The 19,839-nt window shown below is 44.5% G+C and overlaps 1 protein-coding gene across 3 annotated transcripts in view; it reads left to right on the forward strand.

Annotated features, from left to right (window-relative positions):
* The window catches only part of LOC117233182 (discoidin domain-containing receptor 2-like), a 130,066-nt gene that overhangs the window by 31,943 nt on the left and 78,284 nt on the right, over positions 1-19,839 (forward strand). For 2 of the 3 annotated variants that reach the window (XM_033493227.1, XM_033493226.1), the window contains exons 2-3: positions 8,115-8,162; positions 18,833-18,835. The exons of the other annotated variant lie outside the window; for it this stretch is intronic. The gene's annotated coding sequence lies outside the window, so the exon portion shown is untranslated. The remainder of the gene's footprint in view (positions 1-8,114; positions 8,163-18,832; positions 18,836-19,839) is intronic. 3 annotated transcript variants of the gene reach the window in all.

Here is a 19,839-nt window from a genome sequence, read left to right on the forward strand (position 1 = left end):
TACTGCTCATCACATTACCATCATTATTAGCACTCTTGATCGTTCCGAGATTGACAAGCAGCTGCTCATCTCGAAGTCCGCAACGAGAGGCCGGTGACCCTTTTCGCTATTGATTTTTGGGATTTCGAACCGCGAAGGGCCACTACTCTGCTGCCGCGAGGGTAAATATTGGATCGTTGAGTCTGACGTTGATTGCGTGGAAGGGAACAAATGTAATTTTAATCGGTGCTCGAGAGGGGGAACGAGGGTCAGACTCTGTCAACGTCGGGGCCGAAAGTTAGAACAATCCTGTACGTTCTTTCTCTGCTTCTCTTTCTCTCTCTTCGTCCACGCGACACGCTCCACGGAAGTGGATGAAAATATCGATCCACCGTCCGATCGATAGGTAACGGGGGGTGCTAGGGGGTGGCTGGTTTATCGAGCTCGTTGTATCGAGGTCAGTGGACACGTCGGTTGGCCGCAAGCCACGGAATATACAGATCGATTCTAATAAAAATCGATGCGACCGGTTCTATTGTCGCCAGTCGCGAAACGCGCAAGTTGTTTATAATTTTTTTCCCTCGATCTTTGATTCCATGTGAAACAATGATCGTTTCCGGGTTTTCTCTAAAGTGTTTCTAGTAGGCGAATTCTACGGTTATGCGTTCATAAGACGCGGGTGCGTGGCTAGGTTGCTTTTTCGCGTTGGTACTTACGGATGTGTTCGAGTACCAAGATCGAGGCTGTTCACCGCAGTTTCCGATTTCATTGTCGGCGTCGGTAAGCCTGTGTGCAATGTGTCGTGAAATATCTAGATGGACACCGGAAACCATTCCGATGAGCAATATACCGAATGGTCGCGATCTAAGGACAAATTGCTCGAGCAGGCTAGGAAAATTTGACAAGTCCATAAAATCAATCGGAACCTGATTCGTATACTATATTAAAAACAAAGTATAAATACTCGACGTTACAGATCCGATATCTATGATGCCGATAAGTTCAGTAAATGTACCGCTTTATTTGCCAAGTCGGTTAACTTCACAAGATAAAAAGTAGAAGAAATTGATGGAATTATATGAGATAAGCGTAAATCGAAAAACTTTGACACCAAAATTTGAAAAATCTGAGAAAATGGAGCTAACCACTTTAGCTTATGAACGCCTCAAATATCAACAAATTTACATATGTATATTTCTCTGAATTGCTTCATCTGAATTTCCTGAAATTTCTGTTTCACGATATCTTCGTCACACGGTGTCTTTGTTTCAAACAAAGACGCAGAGGAACTTTGACAAATAAGGGAGCGTAGGAGACGACAAAAGACGAGTGAGCGTGCATCATATATCGGCCCGCAGGAATCGCGAGTCATCGAGTGGCCGACGATGGATACAATAACACAGTGATATCCGCGAAAAGATTTAACGATCGCCGTTGCTGGTCGACAGGCCGATGGGTGCAGTAACCTGCAGGGGCGTGACCGGGGCTTCTGGGCGCGACACGATATCGATTCTACTTAACGATAAGAGGACACGACGAAGCGTGTGTCATACAGAAGGAGAACAAATGCTAGCCCGACGATACTTTCGTTTGGAACGCAACGATCTCGCAATCCACGTGCGAACTTTACGACGCCGACGATTGATAGGAGCTCAAACGAGTATCGTATGTTCGCGTTAAAATGCGACCTCCGAAATGGCACGTAAATATAGTCCGTTTTCGTAGATGGTAATTCAGAGAGTAAACTTCCCTTACGTGGTATCTAGTCGCATAAGGGTAAACTTTTCCATATCGAACACGTTTAATAGAACGTCAAGAAGTTCCTTATACGCAGAATGTTTCAGTTATTAGAATCAAATAGGGAACGATTTTATGTGTAAAAAATAACGATAGGCACGTATAGAGCAAATTTTTTTCAATTTAATGCTTTCTTGTAGAAAAAATTTGCTTTGAAATTCCGTGAATACACGCGTCTGGATAACGCCTACTTCGAATCAAAGTTTTTCCGGAACAAAAGATCATATGAAAAAATTGTATTCTACGTTCCCGACTTGTTTTTTCATGTAGAATCATCCTCTTTTTCGATTGTATCGTGATAACTGGGGCAACGTGTATAGTGCATAGAATGGTATAGGAAACATTCGAGTAGATTGGATCTCAAAAGCGAGCGGTCCTTTTTATCGACACGCAAAGTGTTTGGCAGGTGTATATTTGTTATTATTGTTTCGAAGTCGTTCTCTCGTTGGAGAACACGAAGGGACAAAGGACCCTCGAAGCCCCTTCTAGCCCGGTTAAAATATTGTTTCACCTCCGTGAACACGACGACTCCGACGACGCCTTGGTTGTTTCCCGTTTTTTCAAATTGAATCGCGTCAGTCCATTCTCCCGACTGCACACATACGTAACGCGTAGCTGCAGGAGAGAGAAACGGGATTGTGTAAAGAAGAACAGGAGAAGAAGGGAGAGAAAAGAAATGGAGAGAGGCAGGGCTTCGGTGAACAAACAGCTAGAATTCGATTTGTCGATTCGTACGTTCGAAAATCGAGCAGTCGTTCGGGCGATAAAACGGAGAACGGATGCCTTTCTCTCTTGAGGAGCTCCTCGAGAGAGAAGGGGCCGGGGAGGAGGAGGAGAAAATGGCAGAAAACCCTGTAACTCACCTGACGTTGAAGATTAGTGGCGATCCCAGGGAAATCAATACTTTAAACTTTCGTGTCCGTATGCTAGGGTTTCTAGGGCCTCCGGAATACGTTCGTTCCATGCGAGTTGGCAAGATTCTCTCTCTGTAAGATGCGACCTCGAAATTCGTGTATAACATAGTAACAAGCATTAGATGATTACAGGATCGGGTTTCAAGTTGGTTACAATGTTATTTATACGAGCGTCTAATTTTTAAGGCACACGGTATATTATCGCGCGATGAAGTCATCCCGAGTAGGTGACCCTTTAATTCTATTGAACAGTGAAACTTTTTGCGAACACGCGAGACAATAGAATCAACCACGTGCGGAGGAACTTATAGGTGATAATCAGCTACGAATATAAAATTTAGTAATATTGAATTTATGTATTAGATTAAAGCTAACAATAAGTAGATAGTTCACTTGATTAGAATAATTGGCGAATCTCTCCGTTCTACAATTTACTTTCGTTTAGAAACTCGCGATGTGGTTTCGCTTCGCTTACCAAAAAAACACGAATCCCACGAGTGGACAATTCATTCGATTGTATAGTATAAATAATATTGTATCAATTATATCTTCATCTACGAAATCAAAGATTGTGTGAAAATACACTTCAGTCTTAGCACATTCGCTTGAACAACCGAAACGGCAAATTTTCCAAATTCTCGCTCGATCTGCGAATAAAATCTTCAGAACCGACCAGCGCACATCTATTCCGCGATATCAAACGAAATCAACGAATTCGTATCTCCACCCACGTGCCGCTGTCACGTGTGTAACACGTTCGAGCTACGTATTCCGATGCAACGTTTCGCAGACGGCGGAGTCGTTCGACACGTAGAAAAATTGGTTGGTTCGTGTGAAACTAGACGGCGAAACGGCCACGGGTAGAGTTGAACGGCGGGGTATGCGTTTTTCGGTACGTGCTCCGCGCGTCGTGCTCGATAATAAAGGGGGTGAGCAGGTGGATGAATAAGGAACAGCAAGAAAGGGTGAATAAGGAAGGTCGAGGAAGGGTGTGTAACGCGAAGGAAGAAAAGGGGCGCGACTCGTTTCGCGCGAAGTTTCAGCTATCACGCGGTGGAATTTATTCCCGTTTCTGGCTCGCTCACCGTGGCCCCCCTCAACCTGTGGCTCGGCTGGCCTGTTTACGATTTATATTTTCGAGCCGCGCGTCGATGACAAATGCCGGCAAAGTCTGCGTTATCCGACGACGAGCGGAAAGAGAATCGGCGTAAACGGACAATAGACAACGCCGTAATAGACAACGATTTGACACGTGGTGAATTAATTTAGAAAACGTGTTCACTTTTCTGGGAAATTTAGTTGCTGTGATTTTTCTATGTTTTTAACTGACGCTTTATGTACACATACGTACGATCGCGTATATGTTTTTTACACTTGTCAGAGAAAATCATAATTCACGAAACAGCAGGAGCGAAAGCTACGCGTTTTTATACATTATTAAGCTTCGTTCACAGTGAGTGACATTTACTCATTGTTAGAGGCATTACTCGGTGACAAGTGGGCCGTATTCGACGTTTCAGATTTCGACGATAACATTCATACATTATATCCTACAGAGAAATATTTTGTGATTTAATCTCAACTGTTTATTCAACGAAGCATACCTTGCAGGTTGTATTCGATCTCTATCATTATTTTATAATACTATTACTTTTGTTCTCCTACATTATTTTACCTGACAATAACAAATGGTATTATCCAAAACGTGTTCAGATAAAAAAAATACACCCATCCTACGATCATTAGTAAACTCAGGAACAAAAACACCCATTCTTCGCCTCATTATCCTTTCTCCAATTCTTCCTCGAACGTAACCGCACAAAAAATCGCACGGGATACGCGCTACGTAAATTTTCGCGCCACTTTCTATCCGTATTTTGTATGTGTCGTGTCCAGTCGCGATTTTCGACATTCGGAACAAACGAGAAAAGAATCCTCGGTTAACGAGCGGTCGCGATAAATAGCGACCGGTCGCAAACCAGCCGAAAATGAATCGCTGAGCAATCGGCTACGGGCCTTGCTGGAGGGAACGACAAAGGCGTGTTGCAGTCGCGTTGGCACAATGACCACGTGGCCATTAATAACGATCAAGCCGTGATCCGTGCCCGTCGCCGAAATCGTGACGCATTGTAACCGTTCGCCGTAGCTGCCGCGACAAGAGAAACGCTCGATCCGCGTTTGCAGAAACGGCTCGATCCTTCCTTTAACCCTTTCACGACGGATTTAACGCGTCTGTACGAGAAACGGGGACAGGAACAAGCGATCTCCCGAGGCTGTCGTAAAGCGAGGGATTCGAAATGGTGAGAAGCGTTCGCCGGTTTTTGTTCGACGATTTATTCGCTGACAGCGGTCCGTATTTCCAGCCACGCGATCCTCCGCGTCTACAGGAGATCGCGCGGAGAAATCTCTGTCACGTGGACCTGTAAATCTGTCCGAAATCGCTTGGTACGGCTCAGTTGAGCGCTGATCGGTAGTTGAAATAGTTGAGATGAAAGCTTGTAAAATTGTAATTATTGACTCCATTGGTATACTTACGTTTTCACACTAAACGTTGGGTATAGCAGAGCGGCAGATTTCCTGACGCGTGACTGTGAATGCTAATGGGTTAATATTACAAAGACCAGCAGCGTTATTTGAACCAATCGTGCCGTTCTGATTGATTGATATTAATTAGCAGAATTAGTTTCGTTAACAAGTATAATTATACAATTAGTTAAAAGAAGGCATTATCTGAATTTCTAGAAATAAATGGACTTGAAAGAAAGTGATGAAGTATTTCTTGTATTTTATTGAAAATAATAACGGACATGACAAGGGCATACTTAAGAGGAATATCAGAAAAGGAAACTAGTATTTCTAGTATCGAATAAAAACGGAAGGACAAATTTAAATTGGAAGTAGAGATTGTAAATTTCTACCTACCTGCTTGTCAACGGTTGTCATTAAGGTGTATCTACGCGAGCGATAATCATAGAACGCAAAACTTTCGTGTTCGAAGGTTTGATCTAAGTGCAGACTATACTTCCAGTCGTAGACTTAAGGCAGTAACTTCTATTTGGTAGCTACTTTTTCATCGAGTTAGAGAGATTCGCGTTTTCCTTCGGTGGCTGGACTGCGTAATAAGTAGTCCGGGCGACATGGACGGCGCGGCAAACGAGAAACGCGAGTTTTATGCGAGTTGAGAGGCATTCAGAAAGCACCGTGTGTGTCTTGAATTATACGACTACACGTGGTTACGGTCGTATACGCGATGGCCGCGAGCACCTCGTTAAACCTTTCGCTGTTGCGCATAAATACGCTCGTTGCACGCTACTTGTTTTTCAGATCGGGTAAATACGTTGATTATATTGCCGGTGCCACGAATAACGTATCAATTTCCCTCTTGCCGGTACACGTACGCGTCCAAGGAATTCGTTCGTGCCTCGAATCCGACGTTTCGAGCACTGTCAATGCCCGATCTCTCAGCGAGCACTTCTTTTTTCGATCCGACTAACGAACGAAAATTACTACCGGTACACGAGCGATTAGTGTAGCGTAATCGCGTTTAACTGGCGTCCAGTACGCCTACTCGACTCGCATAAATTAACCGTTCTTTAACACCATAGTTCCGACTCGCAAGTGAAAATCAAAGACCTGAAAAGTATTTAAATCGACAGCAATTCGTCATGCGCGACTTGTAATCGTTTCGCTTGACGATCTATTAATTTCGCGAAAATTATCCTTAACGCGAATTCTGTGTTTCGAGTTACGGTTCAGGTAGCGCAATAACGTACGCAATAAACGACAGCGCATGCATTATACGACACGTACGCGTGCTAAATTGCTGAATTACTTCACTCATGCGACAAAACTATACTACTTAGTTACAACGTAGTTAGTGACACACCACTTGCTCTACTTCGAGAAGATGCGTTACACTTATCCACCATTGACCATTATGTCCGTCATTATATCGGCAGGGTCGTGAACCCTTTACGATATCGCAGCTAAGTAGTTCTTTGAAGCGACGTTGATAGGATCCTTTCATCGAAGGATATAATAAGATTTTAGTATCTCTGAAGCATCGAAGTTTACACGCCAGAATGTAGAATGGACGAATTGTCAAAGTCTAGAATCAGGGACGAATGAGGGTATATCTCAGATTAATTCTTTTGATTCGACGTGCCAATAGATAGATTGCCAAAATATGGATATACGTAGATTTTAATCATAACCACCGTCAATTCTATCAATGACTATAATAACTAATTCGCTATATCGATTCCATTTTACCTTTCTTACTTGTTGGTATTCTGAAATTGGATTTCTGAAATCCCTTCGATTTTTCTTATCATCGAGTAATTTACAATTTCTATTAAAAGAAGTAAAATACTCGTCCACAAGTATCCACTCTAACAATAACTGTCGCTTACATCAATCGGTATCACTACGTAATGCTTTAATTAAGAACCTCGCCACAGAACGTTACGCTTTTACAAAGATACGGCCGTATCTCTTCAAAGTGTCCGACGTTGTAGTAGAGCCCGAAGCGGACAAGCAGAAACGGCTAATAGAATCGTATGTGAAGGGGAGGGAAGAAACGCGTGGGAGGAGGCGGGGTAAATCGGATTTCCCGCGAAATTCCATTTTTATCCGTCAGCCGTTTTCCCCGTTATTGCGGCGAAGGAGGTAGGCAGCAGCTTGGCCGGAGGTTCGGCTTCGAAGTCGTGGTGTAGGCGTTCCAACTGGCTCTCTTGGAACGCCTAAAGCGTCGGCAGCAACGCTAGAAGGACTATTATGCCCATCTGCCGGCATAACGAGGCGTAATTGAAATCTCTCGTATATACGAACGTACGGTCAGGCTTTCTCACGTTAGGGCCACAATTAGCTTTATTGTCGCGTCTGCTTGACGGGGACATCTCTCTAAGCGCGGCGCGACGGTATTGCTCGACGACCAACGACGTTCACGAAGACACAGGCGCCGCTCTTCCTGGTAGGAGGACAGCTGATTGCTCGGTGTCACGATGATTCTCTCTTCCCCCGTTGTGTCCTGTTGTTATCAGTCTCCAAGCTGACCCATCGCGAAATCCGATGCCAACGAGAATTGCGAGAAAACGAGACTCATAGGAGCGTGCGTTGGCGTAGCGTGCCACTTAGACCTCCCCTCTTCGCAATACGCGGAATTATTGAGACGCACCGACGTTACGATAGCGCGGTTTCCTTCCCTGCCTGTTTCCATTCGCAAGACGATCGGGCAATGTTACGCCGTAATTGAATATTTTTCGAGGGTTGGTTAATACCGTTAGAGGCGCCAATGACGAAACAGGCGTTACCGTCAGGCAATATTAGCAGGATAGATTTAAACGTATTTTCTAAATGGAAGATTGTATCGAATCGAATGGAAGACAGAGGAGATTAAAACGAGTTTATAATTTTCTGTTACAGGTTTCAGGAAGTTGCAGTTTAGAATTTTTAAACTCTTCGCATTTAGGGGTGAGATATTTTATGATTTCATTTATTTGAATTTATATTAATATTAATTTCTATAAATATTAATCTATGGATTAAATACTTCGTATGTTTGTTTTTCAATATTTAAGATTGAATGTTGTTTCGCGTAAGTGAAAGTTGAAGTGATTTTTGCCTGAAGATTCCGACTATTAGTAGAGTAGATTGTTTAAGAAGAAATGGAAGTGAGACATAAATACAGTGTCAGTTTACGAAAGATCAAGGTGCTCATATTTGCTAATTTATGTCTCTATTGTGTTGAGCAAAAATTCAAACAACTGTCTTTGATTTCTATCGCGTGTCATCTTTTCTTCTCAGAACCGAATGATGTATCTCGCCCTAGGTGGCCGACAAGTCCCAGCACGTTGCATCAGCGTCATCGACATCGCGAGATATCTCGTCCATAGATAAGAGAATTTACACTCTCCTTCCTTACGCAACAAAGACGTAAATTATAACGAAAGAATGAGATACTATCTAACAATTCGATCGATCCAGTACGAAACGCAAAACCCTTTCACTAAGGGGGTGAAACCAGTCCAGGAGCTTGTTAATTATTACCAGCAGCTATCGGACATCTGTTCCGAATCATAACTCTGGCGATAATTAAACGTGAAACTTTCAGATCGCCGTTGCGATCGTTTATGCTAAAAAATACTTTGATCTACGAGGGATAAGAAAAGTGGTTCTGTGTCGTGTAGCGGTATTTTTCCGTGTTGCACGAGGGGGGCGAGTTGTCGTATTGTCGTATCGAGAAAGTGTCTCTCGTTAAGGCTTATCGAAAGGCGGCCACCACGCGAGAAAACGAGAATCACGCGTGTATACGCATTCGTACTTCCTAGGGACCAGTGATTGGTTATATCGATACGCATCGGCCGACACGTCCGCGTCAGGACGACAATAATCTCGTTAAGAGAGGAGTGCGTAGAGCTGGCCCTTGCCCTGGGGAAATAAACGACACCGGAGCCCACGATAATTTCGTCACCAAGGAACGTGGCTCGGGAGCCACGTTCGCCGAGTTCCTTCCTAACCTAACTTTCACGGGCACAGACGGACCTACGAGGAATCTAAAAAAGACCTGGTTCCCGGTTCTCGCCGGCTCGCGTCGTCCTCGAATCTTGTTACACGCTCGTAAATTTGATCCCACGATAATGTAGTCATCGACGACACGGAATGGTTGTTCGTTATGAAAAATGACTCGGATTCGAAGCTCGGAGGTCGAGTTAGTATTTCCAAGATCGGTAAACCGCTGGTTTTTACGTTGAATTAAATACGGCTGCTGGCCGCTCAGGCTTTTAGTAGTTGATTTATACGGATGTTAACATAGTCATTAGCGTTCGTTGATGTCCGGTTGTAAGAAATGATTATGCATCAACTGGATTGGTTACTTCCTCGGGATACGGCCTGGAGAATGGTCATGTATTATAATTTATGAATACGAGACACGCGAAATTTTTGAATGTTTAACTCCTCGTGAGGAGCGGTAGGAGGATGTTTTAGTTTACATAAGTAACAAGATAGTAGTAGACCCATCTATTAATCTTGTAATATATTTTAGTCGATGACTGTTTCGTACGTGGATGGAAAGAAATAAATTTGAATAACTACACGATTAGTTTTCAACGACAACTATTTTATCTACTTATTTGAAAAAAAACAGAACACCAACGTTATCTGATTTCGCAACAAAATAGTTCACTGTTACTATCGCCATCTATGCGGAGGATTACAAGTTCTGCAAAACTTACGTCGTTCCAAACGTTCTTCGAAATAAGAATTTCATTGTGAACCTAACTCAATAAAGAGAAACTTGCGAAATTCGATCCGTGTAAATTCCACGGTCCCTGGAAACGATCTCCTTGCAGAGCGAGGCGTTTCCAGGTGAACGGGAGTTAGATCGTTGGTATCATTAGCCGTAGTCTTCGTGCAGCCTTCTTGCCGCGAATAACTGAACAGGGACATTAGGCACGTAGGTAGTTCGCGTGCTACCTAATGTAGGATCTTGATCTGGTACTAGAATAGATCGACGGGGAAGAATGTTCTTCCGAGAGAGGTGAGTCGCCCGCGGAATGTTAACCAGACGTCGTAACTTGCGTTTATCGGTTCTCGATGTTATTAGTTCCGCCCCGTGGTACTCGGAGAGCCATTCAGCAGAGGCGCTCGTTCCTCCGTTCGCTATATATCCACTCCTTTTAATTGTTTACTCGTGGTCCCAGTAAATTAAACTTCACCGAGCACGATCGATACCATACTCGCGCACAACTACCAAGGGCGAAGGTAAGAGGAGCCGAGGCTGACACAGGCCAAGTCGTCGCGTGCGACGAGATTTCAATCGCGTTCAAGATTCCTTTAAGTTCTTCCTTGAAATCGGAAAGTACATATCACGACCGAAATCGTACGAGCTATAACGGTACAGAAAATACGCTATTGTCGAAGTCGTCAGAATTCTATTACAGGGTCAGGATCAACATTGAAGTCTCTTCTCTTTCTCTTTCCGTTGGCACGGTTTAGCCCGAAAATTTTCGATTCACAGCGCGAACTCAATCACGTTCGACTTTCTATAGATAGATACTTCTTCGAATTCGTGAAGCGTAACAGCCTTCGAGCTGGCGAAGATTCCAGTTTCATTTGTTACGTCTGTCTGACGAGCCGACGAGCGTCAAGACGATCACGAGGAATTCTATCGAACACGTTGAACGCGTTCCAAAATTCGTATCGAGTCATCGTTCCGATTACGAGCAACGCTATACTCAAGATCCATCAACCAAAGTACCATTTAGCGAGTCTATGTAACGAACCATGGCAAACGTGAAAGCGTGCTTAAAACCCGTGTAAAAGCAGATCGAGTTAAATAGCTTTATCGAGGTGCGTTAAAACAAGCCTCCTCGGAGGATCGATCGGCTTGGCTCTGGTCGTTGCAGACCAATTACAGTCGAAAGTCATTACCAGCGGGGGGTTGAATTTTTCTGCCGATCCAGGGACCAGTATCTCTTCGACGTAATATCCGTCAGGGACGAGTTCCGTATTTCAGGACGGATCGTTGGAACCGCGTTCAACGTCCATCGCTTCGTAATTAATACCCTCGCGCCGTGGCACGTTGACGGCTCGTTTTAACGCTCTGTCGAGCTTCCCGTTAAAATATAGACGAGCCTTCGACTGTGTTTCGAAGCTGACTCTTCTCTCATTTTCTCCATCTCTGTCTATCTGTGCTGGTGTCCCTTTCTCTCAATGCCAGAGCCGCGGCTTCCGTTCGATTCTCTCGTTCCTCTCTCTGGTCGCCATTCCACCGTGTACTCTTTCGTTTTACGCTAGCCGGCTCATCGATCAATCCGGAATGATGCCGCGCGTTTATACACCTGCGCTACCTGGTCCACTTGATTGATGATATAAAGGTGTAAACGGTTCGTTGTCGATCGACCTCTCGAAACGTACATCGACGCGAGCCAATCTGCACACCAGACGCGTACACTCGGCCGTTTCCTCTTCGACATGCGCGAACCAGCTTAGGGCTTGTTCGTGTCGCAAACAGATTGGACTGAGCTTTCTTTCGACACTGCTCTTGCCTTTGTACATGTATATAGGCTGTGTCCCGATTAAATGTAGAAGAGTTATATAAGTCGAAGGAAGATGTCTCAAATAAAAGCCGTAGAGTATCATTAGGAGTGTAGGGTATATCGTGTCGGAATTTAATTAACTTTGCAATGCTGTAAAACAGTTCTGAGAAGATCACGATTAAATTTTCAAATAACCTATACGTAGAATAACGAGTTCTTCTGGAAATTCATATATTTGGGAATATATGTAAAAAGGTAGAATCTTGTTAGAGAATTGTTTTACCTATCAGGTATTATAGAAAGCACTATACTTTGAATATTTTACATATTTTTTCATATTATGTATATCCCGTGCAGCTTTGCACTTTCAAATTCCCCATAAATGCATAAAAGTCACAGCTAATTTATATACATGTTTCATGTACACGTCTACGCATATACACGTTGTGTTGCATATTCGCATAACTGATATCGAAACATTGTCAAAGCGCTATTCATTTGCACACCCTCAATGCTGATATATTGCGAGCTAGTTAGAACGGACATCTTATACATACATACTAGTTTATATTCGCAGGACGCGTATACGCCATAGGGAACGAATGTCCGTAGTAACCGGTCGAAACGCTACTGACCCGTTTCCTATTCTAATTTCGAACGCCTATGCGCGCCACTGAACGGCAATGGATCGACATACGGAATCATTTTCGTCAGAAAATACAATAAAACGAGATATTTATTGTTCGTTAGTTCGACTGGTCTGCGTAGTCGTAACGAACGATTCGACGATGAAGTAATTTTTTTCCTCGCAAGTAATGTATCTATGATTGGTCGAGCCAGCAACTCGACACTAGCATAAACTCCATGGTCTATTTAGAATCAGTGATCGCCACACGTCCTGGTTAAATAGCGATCAATTATCCAACCGACGTATAGTGTCCTATACTCGTAGAGTTGTCAGGGACACAATGCTCCTTGTAGGAAACACTTTCCTTCATGATCAGACATAGACGCGTTAGGTCTTTCTCGTGGCATTTTTTCAGACGACGTTACAATGGAACATCTTCTTAGAATATACAAAACGGTACAGGAGATGTGTTGCACTTTAATAGTCCACAGCCATAGGACTAAGAAACTCACGGTACTGTTCAGATCGCAAATCTTTACGACTGATTTATAAAAGCACTGTACCAATTATTACAACAGAAGTGCTCCAGTGCCGGTAGTATTAGGCTATTTTTACCCACAAAAAAGATAGATGTAGTACACCTTATAAACGCATAGCTTTCATTTAATTCTTTAAAACGTGAAAATATCCAATCTCCAATTACTTCAGTTAGACTTACATAAACGTAGTAGTTATATAAACTCGTAACATAGCCAGCCAGTCCATCGAATAATCATCCAAATCTTGAGTTAACGATACCGAACAAGATTCATAGCTCATACAGCAAGCAACTAGGCTGGTCACAGGTTGGTTAGACGTTCTCGAGGAATCTCGATTTCGCCGCTAACAGGATTCTTACTTTATCAGTAGGAGCCGTGGCTGATTAGTCTCGCAGAAGGAAGCGGGAGTAATTTCAAGTCCGGGTGGCGCAGCTGAACCCGGCAGCCAGGATAGCTATGACAAGACGAGAGTTTACACGCTAGACGGGAGTAATTACATCCAAGTTTCGGGGGCTGGCCTCTCTCTCTTTAATTCGTCCCATCTACCTTATCCTGTCTTTCTCGTTCTCGTCGAATCGTTTCTCTCTCTCTCTCTCTCTCTCTCTCTTCCACCGTCATATATTCGTCCTTGTCTCTCTATCCGTTGCCGTTTCCGTGGTTCATCTCGGTCTCTTCGCGCTGTCTCTCGACTTGCCTGGATGCAACCGCTGCAGCTCTCCTCCGCGGCTACAGATAATGCCCGCGTGCGGTATCAAGACGGATGCCGAGAGGAACGAGATGCGGAGGATTAATCAGCCAAAGACGTTGCCCTCCGCGAATTTCGCGGCTGTCTCGATGGCTGTCGGGGACGAAAGGTGGCTCGTATCTAACTGATGGATAGACACGGCTAACGAATCGAAATGGAAGATCGAAGTATCCGTGTGTAATGATTTTTTCTTTTTTGTTTGGAATTTTCACGCGGATCTAACCATCGCGATACTAACCATCGCCGTCAGGTGATCATTCGTGCAAAAGGATATTGATAGCATCCGTGAAAATAAGGAAGCGGTAGATGGTTAATATACGGCAGGAAATTAATCCTGATGGAGGTGCGAGCAATTTGTTTCATAGGGGATACATAATACGGATAGGGGATACGGTTTGATCCATTCATCTCGGCCGCCATTTTCGATGGATTTACGATTAGAAACAGGATAGAAATTACCTATAAAATCAGTTGGCACGAGCTTCGTGTGTTTGGAATAGATGTAATTTACTGGTTTTAAGGTCGATGATATTAGGATTGCAGATATAATATGTACGGGTATTATATCTCTTATGGGAAATACAAACAAAAATTCAATCATAAGTGAATTTCTTTTGTAAGCATATTTGTAATTATCCAAATAGATAAATAAATAACTGGGTATAATGGCTTTGCGAAATAGCCTTGGAACGAATGTAATTTACTGATTTTAAGGTAGCTTGGTATTAGGTTTAAAGATACGCGGTTGTTATGTATATCTTTCAGGGCACACGAAAACAAATATCGAATCATAAGCGAATCTCTTCTGACAGCACATTTCAAATCATCCATATAAATAAATAAATAACTGGATGTAATGGTTATTGCAAGATAATCTTACTTTATCGATCGCGATCTCCATTCTAAATCCTTCTGTTTGCTACCATAAGCCGACTATAGTTGATTCACGTACAAAAGGCAAAAAGGGATAACCTCATAGCAAGAACGAAGCAGGGGGTGTAATATAAATTCGCAGGAGGATTTTTCCCGCTACGATGCTTGATTTATGACTCGATTTAGCTGTTATAATAAGGAGGTACCAAGGAGCCAATAAGGAAACGTAAATCAATAGCCGTTTGATGGTTTAATGGATCGTTTCGAATCTGTGGCTGCCAGCATACGCTACGTTTCTCGCCGTAATTATAGTTGATCCATTTTCCGGCACTCCACTTTTCATTCTCGCCTGCCTCGTATTGTCGAACTTCTAAATGCCTTCTGGTAAAATCGTAACACGTACTTCGTCGTTCTTCAATTCATTTTATTTCTTCGTTCGATCGTCCATGTCGAATTAATCATAGTTCGACTTAGGGATAGACTCGTGACGAGTACGTTAACCGAGACCATATGTTATAATTTATGGAAGCTCGATACATCTTGGAAGGCAGAGAGAAAACGCATTTCTCTCGTGGGACAGCCACCGTAAGGCGGAAGACGAGAGATTCGTAATAAATAATAAGTCACCGACAGAATGGTGGCGACTCTCGCGCGAGATGATGAATGAACGACGGGATGCATTCCAGCGCAATGATACCGCGGCCACTATCATTAATCTTCCCGGTGTATTGTGTATCTGAACAACGTTTACCATCCTGCCGAGCATCGATTTCCCCTTTGATACACCTGTGTCACAACTCTCTGTGATACGTAAACGCGACTCGAAGAGGAAGGGAATCTGCTGGACAGGAATAAATAAGAAGAAGTATAGAGAAGAGAATAAAAGAAAAAGAAGGAAGGGAGAGAGGGAGAGACACAGAACGCTCTAAACCATTTCTCTTTTACGCGGTACGATCCACACGCCGCAGACTGTGCTCGTCAACTAGATTGCGACACAATGTTCCATTCGCCGAGGCGATTCGTTCGGCAGCCACGAAATCCTTGGCCGCGTTGAAACCCGAATTCAGAGGCGAATAATTGCGCCGGAAGAATGCGGCTAACGAGGCGGCGTCCCGTTCCAACGGGAACGCAAACTTCATTTCCGTTCATTCCGCGTCTCTAAGTAATACTCTGTTTTTTATTATCCGTGGAAAATTGAGTTTCCCTTTTCTCCCGCTCCCTGTCTCGCTCGCCACGCGGACGAAAACGGGGAATTGCGAGGAGAGAGAGTGCGACTCGGGGGATGAAACGGTCGCACGGAATGATGGAGAAAGCGAAGAGGAAACGGGCAGAAGGGGTTGGAGGCTGAAGGTGGTCCAGCTAGATGGACTTTGTCTCCTTCGATTTTCTCTTTGCGCGCGAGCCTTAACACCTCCTTTCGAACTTTTCGTCAACGCAATTCTATCCCCGCACGAGGTAATGAGATTTCTTGGGGCGCGAACACAGCCACTCCGTAATAAGAATTGTTCGTCCAAGTGCCGCACAATAAAAGGGCTGGCTCCTCTCACCGGGCGAGCAGAAGAACCTGCTTCCAAGGAGAACGCCTCGCTACGAATTCTCCAGAAAGAGACAAAATAGTTGTCACTAGAAGCGAGAGAATGCATTCGAGCGCACCATGGTGGATATAGTCGGTGGTAGATGACAGGGGTAGAGGCAGAGCGGGTGGGTCCACGCGATCGAGGAAGAATTGTCTTCTATATTACGTGCGGACTCATGAGGGGTGGAATGATTTATAAACAGGACAACTGGAAATGCCACGAATGGCTTCATGCAGGCTCGTCGCGATCCTCGTAACTTCCAATTAGTCTCCATGGTTTCGAGCATATTCGGCAACTTCCACAGTCTAAATACATAGTGTGTTACTATAAGTACGCGTCACTCGCAAGTACTACACTTGGCAAGTATACAATTTAACTTTTTAATCGTTCGCAGGTAAAAGTTCACTTTTGTTTAAGAGCGATGACAAAAGTCGTAATTAATCAGCAGAAGTGTTAATTTATCGAACGATTTCATAACGAGAGACATTGAAAAATATCTCGGATTTTTCAAACATTTCTGATGTTTTAGGAGATTAGAATATGAACGAGGCTGCTTGTTTACGAACGATTAAATATTATAGTTCTAATATAGGGCGAAGTTTAAAATATCGCTATCAGACTAGTAGACTCCTATTTCCTCATTCCACATTCAAAATGCCCAACGTTCCCCAATCGCGTCGTGGAATATCCCATCAAGAAATATAATAACAAGCAAAACCGAAGTTACCAGATCGGTTTACCATGTGGAGAGATTTTACGAGTGGCAATTCGGCAACGGCGACAGGTTTCATAAAAAGAAACACAGGTGTTCAGGGCCGTGTGGCGAGGTGCAATCTGTGCCACCTGTCTTGCCGTGGCAGGGGAAGAGCAAAAGAATTCAGCGACGCGATTCGGCCGTGCACGAGAACCGAAAGCCACAAGGGGCCACAGAGAATACGGCCACGTCTCCGAGTCATTCTTCATTTCCGAGCCCCACCTTGTATTCTATCGTCGGCCCTCGGAGCAGCGGGAACGCGGCCGCCGTGCGCCGTTGCGATGTTCCTTCGCGAAGATGCCGTTCCAGACATCTGTTGCTCGCTCTCTTCTTCCCCGCAACAAGGCATTTGCATAATTATAATCTCGCCTCGGCCGTCTCGAAAACTCCAGCTCACGGACGAGGGCCCAGGCTACCAGACTTCTTCTCTGCATCCGTTTCTGGACCTGTTGTTGTTAGAAGAGAAGAGAAAAAAAAGAAAGAAGAAGAATGGAAAGTGGAGGAGATGGAGAAGGAAGAGGAAAGAACGAGTTGCTTCCGTTAACTAGACGGGCCATGACCGTGTCTTATTGAGGCAAAAACAATCTTGGCGCCGGCGAAGGGCAAGTGACGGGTTGGTTAAGTCAGCTTTACAGGAACACGGAACACGACCTTTGCATACGATCTCCTTTTTAAACAAGAGTTCTTGTTATTCTGGGAAACGTTTGACTTTGCGTAAGATCAGCTCGTTTTAACCGAGGTTTTTTTGGAGAAAGTAATGATTTGTACAGAAATACCTGTAGTTGGGAGCGACTGGCCAATCTTCGTCATCTTGAATCTAACGTGGTGGGATCCATTCAAGGAATCTGACCGGATTGATCTAACAATTGGTCTGTCCAGATAAGTTTATCCAGATCAATTGGCGAAGCTAAATTCTACTTAAACAATTTTCTTACAGACTTATCGAAGCAATTTTCACCTTAAAGGGATTCTTCTTTATCCTAAAATTGTTTACTTGCCGATCATCTGGTTGGAGGGAGAAGCCCACTCTATCTTCCACGTAATCAGCAAAGTGACCGTATGAGAAAATTCGAAGAAATCCATCCTTTGTGCAGGTGGGGAAAAAAGATCGCGGCCGACTCGAGGAGGGTGACGATGTTATAAATGGAGCATTTTGGACTCGTGAAAGGTGATGAAAGACCCACGGGGCCACCGAAGAAGCGTTCGACAATACGAGGATAGAGGCGTCCTCCGGGAGAATCCTCGAGGAGCGTCCGAGCTCGTGGGTTCGTATAGATAGGATTACCGAAGGACGTTGGCGAGCTGGTGCAAACGGAAGAAAGGAAGGAAATGAGTATGAACGGAGGTATTTTCGCGAGGATTTCGCCGCTGTCAGAACGCATCTTGGCTATCGTTACTCGCGTCGAAAAGAGCCAAAAAGGTGGGAAGCTTGACCCCTCGAGAAGCGTAGAGAAGCGGAAAGATAGGAATGAGTAAAAGAAAAAGGAGCGACAAAGAAGGAAAATAGCGCGGAAGAGAAGTAGTGGAATGAAAGGGAAGCAGCTCGAACGGTGGATCTTAAGGGATTCCGGCGTCGATATAATTTTTCTTCCTCCTCGGCTTCGAGATCGTCTCATTTTCCGCGATTTCGTCGCGTCATATAGCGCCCCGACAATAGCAGTGATTTCTATCTATTGAATTCCGTGTCCCGCTCTTGCCCTCGCGCGCGCGTTTCCCTTTACCGAGGAGAAGCAACGGCGTTCGCGGTTCTTCTCTCCTTACGTCTACCGGGTGTCAAATGATGCGTATAGAATGGAGTGGAAAGCCGGCTGGATCCATTATCGATCCTTCTTCGCTGCTGGAATTGTGGAATTCAAGCAGCGAGCGACTAACGGGCAGAGGGGCAGGTCGAGTCGAAGTGAAAAAGGTGGGAGCGTAGAAGGAGGAGAAGGCTGAAAGAGGAGGAGGTGAAATAGGTGGAGAAGGAGTTGGGTGGAGGCGGTAAGAGGGTCGTCGGCGGGATGGTAGAGAAAGGTGAAATCCTGGAAGAGAGAGAGAGAGAGAGAGAAAGGAAGGAACAACCCTCGTGGAAGTTCTATAGGAGGAGACCAGCTCCCGTGTCGAGGCTTTGGATGCCGTGCCACCCGGTGATAAGCCCTTACCAGCCACGGAATTGCCTTGAAACATCGACCGGACTTTCTGATGACGCGGAATTGCTTCGAGCTTTCGTTCTTCGAATTATTCGATCGCGGGGGAGGATCGTTCCGCGATTCGAGGGGGATAGAGGGTGACCGACCGTCTCATTGGCTTCACGAGACTTTGGTAATCATCCGGACGCACGCATCGAACAAGGAGACATCTCGCGTGACGAATAATCTCTGTCCGTCTACGATCGGTCCCGAATTAAGAGAACAACGACGATCGCATTTCTATTAAAAGCTTCGACTCTGGAAGTCGAATTTCGTGTCTCGAAATTGTCAAATTATAGTACAAGAAGAAAGAGAGGAGTGGGAAAGATTGAGTACGGTGGTCACGTTAAATACTTCCAGGACACGAGCTCCCCTTTGTTCGCGATTTTTCAACCAACGATCGCGCATTGTCTCGCGCAGGAAAGGTTTCTCGGAAGGCTCGACGAGCTTAAAGGTTACAATTCTGACGATCGTTCCCCTCGTCGTTATCCGTACGCCGATCAGAGCAATTTATTATAATCGTGCATGAGCTTCAACGTGTTACGTATACGTAGTGTGGTCGCAACAGTCGTTATGTTTTCTTCGTTCCTTTCCTCCTTCTTCTCGTCGTGTTTTTTTCCATCCCTGCGCGCGGGAGCTCTCGTTCTTTCTCGTTGGTTCGCGGCACGGGCCGCTATATATTTTCGTGGCAATCTGCAATGACCGTCGGCGTCATTTGCATTCGACGTTGCATGTTCCATCAGTTTACTCTAGGAAAACATGCAACCGAGGCGACCAAAGCATTTACATTCAAATTCCTTTCTTAGCTGAAACACATGCGACGT

Source organism: Bombus vosnesenskii, unplaced genomic scaffold, assembly GCF_011952255.1.
Source record: "Bombus vosnesenskii isolate JDL3184/JDL3185 unplaced genomic scaffold, Bvos_JDL3184-5_v1.1 scf7180000013295, whole genome shotgun sequence".
NCBI classification, from domain to species: domain Eukaryota; kingdom Metazoa; phylum Arthropoda; class Insecta; order Hymenoptera; family Apidae; genus Bombus; species Bombus vosnesenskii.